Genomic DNA, 5175 nt, shown 5'->3' with positions numbered 1-5175 from the left:
CAACACATATTTTCCAAATTCCATCCTTCTTAGACTCAAGTGGCACTGACACCGTGCACGGACTCACGCTCTCTCTCACGTATCCTTTGGTCAACAACTCCTCAACTTGCCTTTGAAGTTCATTTGTCTCCTTTGGATTACTCCTATAGGGTAGTCGGTTAGGAATTGTCGCACCTGGCACAAAATCAATTTGATGCTCTATTTCTTTAATAGGTGACAATCCACTATACACATTGTTAGGAAACACGTCCTCATATTCCTGCAACAAAGAGACAACAACACTAGGCAAAGATTCGTCAAGTTCGTTAGTATTAAAACATGCCTTTTTGTATAAGAATACAAATATAGGCTGGTTTGTATAAAAAACACTCTTGACATCACTCGCTTTAGCATAAAAACTCACTTTTTTTTTCTCTCATTTTCTTCACTCTCTTTTCTTTTCACTCTTTTTCTCATCATCTTTTTTTAAACTCTCGGTCTCATAATTTTTTTTCAATTCATTCTCTCTTTTCAATTTCATTTGATCTTCATACACTTATCTTGGAGTCAATGGTACAAGAGTAATGAGTTTATTGTCTTTTACAAAAGAATGCCTATTCTTGAACCCGTCATGATTGACATTCCTGTCAAATTGCCACAACCTACCCAATAATATGTGACTCACATGCATTGGAACAACATCACAAAGTACTTCATCCTTGTACTTTCCAATTGAAAAAAAAACTGGTACTTGCTTATTTACCTTAACCTCCCCACAATCATCCAGCCATTGCAACTTATACAGTCTAGAGCGTTCCAAGGTAGGTAAATTTAAATTTTCAACTAAAGTAGTGCTAGCCACATTAGTATAACTTCCTCCATCAATGATCATACTACATATTTTGTTGTTGATGTGGCATCTAGTATGAAAAATGTTCTCCCTTTGTTGTTCCATGTCATCCTCTTTGACTTGGGCACTTAAAGCACACCTAGCCACAAGTGACTCACCCTCCACCGAATACTCCACATCATCATCACAAGCGTCCTCAGGTGATGGCATTTGGTCATCATCGCCCTTGCTTTCGGTTTCCACCTCTCCATTAACACGTGCGATCATGGTCCTCTTATTTGGGCATTGTGAAGCTATGTGACCTACTCTCAAACAACGAAAACACTTAATATCACGATTACGAGTTTGGGATTCAGTTTTACTTTTGTTGACATTGGGAACTTCATCTCTCCCTTTTGGTGGTTTGGTTTTGGACTTAAAAACAACCCCTTTGTCTTTCCTCCCATTCGACCTCTATGAAGTAGAGGAGCCCAGATTTTGAAATAATTGAGTTCCTTTCTTTTTAAAGTGTCATTCCACCTTTATTGCCATGTGCACCATGTCCTCTAACTCCACGTAGTGTTGCAACTCCACCACATTGGCAATGTTCCGATTCAACCCATTCAAAAACCTTGCCATGGTTGCTTCTCTATCCTCCTTTACATTAGCCCGAATCATGACGATCTCCATCTCCTTGTAGTGGTCATCCACGCTCTTATAGCCTTGGCTAAGACTCTATAATTTCTGATACAAGTCCCTATAGTAGTGATTAGGGATAAATCGCCTCCTTATGTTGGCCTTCATTTCCTCCCACGTCTCAATAAGCCTCTCATGGTTTCTCCTCCTGTTCATCACAAGTTGATCCCACCATATAATAGCATAGTTAGTAAACTCAATGACAGTGAGTTTTACCTTTTTCTCCTCAAAGTAGCTATAGCACTCAAAAATCAACTCCACCTTCTTCCCTCATTCCAAGTATGCTTTAGGATTGTTTTTCCCTTGGAACGACAGTATCTTCATTTTGATGTTTCCTAGGTTTCTGTCAGTCCCATCTTGCCATCTCGGATCTCTTTGGAAACCTCTACTACGCTTTTCTCCCCTTGGCACAAACTTGCCCTCACCATTCAATGAAGCTTGATCCTCTTCATCTTCGAACTCATTCTTGCTGTCGTCATCAGAATCATCCACATGCACATGCCTTTCTTGCCTTCTAGCATTAAGGACTCTTTGGGGACGCTCCTCACACAAAGTAGCAATAACAGCGTCTTGCCTATCCATCCGATCCTGAATCTCATTAAACACCATGTTCATGCGTTCAAATTGTTGTTGCATAGCTTGCAATATGAAGGACGACTCCTCCCCTCCTTCTTTGTTTGATGTGTCGCATTTGGAAGACATATTTTTGAAACTATAGAGAAATGTTAGAAATAATTCTTCACAACACTCCCTCACCTGTTTGCACTCAAATTATGTCACTCACACTCGTGTGTTTACTCTTAAATTGGCTTTTTCTCGATATAAGTCTTACACTCTCTTGCATTTTCCCACTCGTAGCTTCCCCTTTTCAGTTCTTTATCAAACTAATAAAATTGATCAAGAAATTCAACTTGTAGTATTTAAACCAATACCGACAACAAGAAAATATTATAGAAACAACGAATCAAAGGAAGAGGACAAAAAAAAAAAAAAAACCAATATTTTGGTTTAAGAAAACTGAAACTACAAACAATTTTTTTTTTTCTTTTCTTTTCTTTTCTGACGTCTCTCTTTTTTTTTTTTTCTTTTTCTTTTTTCTTTTTAACATGGTGTACGATTTTAACTTGGTGTACGACACAAAACAAGAACAAGGAATAATGAACACAAATGGAACAAGATAGGATGATAACAAGAAACAAAAGATAAAAGGATAGTAAACCTTGTTAGTTTTTAAACCCCTTAAAACACAATTAGATTAATCTAGGTAATTAGTCAAGTTGTTACTTAGTCCAAATTCCAAATCTAGGTTATCACAATCAAACAATCATATCATGCAAAGCAGCGGAAAAATAAATAACACAACGATATGATAACCTAGGAAAACCAAACCGGTAAAAAACCTGGGGAGGATTTAACCTAGCTATCCTCAAGGTAAAAAGCAAATCCACTAGAAAGAATCGAAGTTCATACAATAAGACTTACAAGCCCCCACGCTCGACTTCTTATTGCTACCATCCAGTAAAACTTACTAACACGACCACGTGCAAGCTCCGAATCCACGAATTTCTTCTTTCTTTGGCCTTTGCAAAACACAAACACCCCCGTTTGTGACTTGGCGATCCCACTCAAAGGTTTAGCAACACAAACTCTCCTGTTTGTGACTCCAAGACCACCCTTGAAGGTTTAGATCATCAGCACCTTTAATGACTAGAGAAGGCAGCAACTTCTACAATACCAGATCTTGAGATTCTTCAAGGAATAGCACCGGTAGAAGACATAAAAGAGTTTTTTAGGAACAAAAACCTAAATACCAAAGAGGCACACTCTTTTCTCTCTGAAAAGCCACATAAAAACGTGCTTAGGGTTTCCTTTATATACTGGGAGAAGTAAATTAGAAACCCTAATCCTAAATGGGCTTGAACTGCTATTTGTGCTTAAATAAAATTCTGTAGATACGACTTTCGATCGATCGAGCCTGTCTTTCGATCGATCGAACTAGACAGATTATGAAATCTTCTTCCTGCAGCTTGTATGTTCTTGAATTTTGACTTGAATCACATTGAGTATTGTCTAATAAAACCTATAGACTCTAAGATCTATATCTAGACAAGTTTGTGTTCACGATTTGTCAATTGTTTGAAACATTTAGAACCTAACAAACCTGATTTTAAAACCTGGGCTTTAATACCAAATGATGCAAACCTCAATCGACGCACTTTGAGACTCAACAAACAATATTGGAATACTTGCCCAAGAAAGCTAAAATTCATTTTTTAGATAGAAAACCCCAACCCAACGTATATAAATGAAACACAAACCAAAGATATAAAGTAACAAACCTCGACCCAATGATTATAATTGAATTACGAACCGAAAGTATAAAATTTGAACGCCATAAGGAAGAATCCTTGATAAGTTCACAAGTTTTTTGAAGAACGAATAGAAGAAGCAAACCTCACGTTTGTCTTGATTTTCATTCAAAATTAATTCCTTGATTACAATGAGTGCATGCTTATAAAACATGGCTAAAAATAGGAAAGTAGATAAAGATAAATATAAAAAAAGGACTAAATAGTAGAAGCCTAAAATTAAGGTTGATTTGGTCTGAAATTAACAGCTCCTCCATGCCAAATATATTCTGAAATGGGCAAGAAAATCACGCTTATGGAAGGCAAGTCAATTAGCCAATTAATTGATATGAAACTAGAAAGTCAATCAGCTCCTCCATGCCGAAAATAAACTGAAGTGGGCAAGGAAATCACGCCTAAAGAAGGCAAGTCAATCAGCCAATTAATTGGTATGGAATTGGAAAGTCAATCAGCCATTAATCCATACCATTGCTACGAAAATTTTGCCCAATTAAGCAAGATCAGCCCTATCAATAGCTTGGATTAAATTTATTACGCCTTTATCTTCCTTTGGGCCAAGCTTGGAATGCCCCGTTTTAAAATCAGCCCAAATCTCTTGAATCAATCCATTAAGTGCTTTTTTGATCTTCTTGGATCTTGCTCTAGTAATAGGCCCAATTGGAACATGCAATGGATCCTTTAATGGTACTTGCTGATTCTCATAAAATTTATGTATGAACTACAATTGGATTCGAGTGGTGTTAAAGAAAGAAGGGATGAATACCAATCAATATCATATCTTGTATGCCAAGATAAATATGTTTTTCCCTTGGACATGTGAATTATGCTATAGCATGCAAATGTTAAGGTCTCATGGCCCTGTCAAATGTACTAAAAATATGATAATTCTCAAGTTGATTTACTAAGAGCAACCGCATCAGCTCATGCAAAATCTTGCAAAATACAAAAAGTAGTCCATTTACACATTTTGAGCAAAAAAAACACACATCAATGGATGTAAAATTGTGCATAAATGCACATGTGCTACAGTATGCACAGTTACTGTAGCTCGTGCATTTAATATTTTAGTATTTTTTGGTAGTGTTGGGTAAGGAAATAATAAAAAATTATAAAAGAATGAATATTTTATTGAATAAATGTGTAAAATAGATTGATTGATATGAATGTTTTGTAAAAATGGGTGTATAAAATAGAAAAAGTAGTTTTTTTTGTGCAAAATAGACGAAAAGTTTGCAATGACTAATGCGGTTACTCTGAGTTAGACAAACTGGTTGCATTTTTAGTGATAGCTCTCAAGTTGAT

The sequence above is a fragment of the Quercus robur genome, chromosome 11 (assembly GCF_932294415.1).
Source record: "Quercus robur chromosome 11, dhQueRobu3.1, whole genome shotgun sequence".
NCBI classification, from domain to species: Eukaryota; Viridiplantae; Streptophyta; class Magnoliopsida; order Fagales; family Fagaceae; genus Quercus; species Quercus robur.
This window is presented reverse-complemented; position numbering follows the sequence as displayed.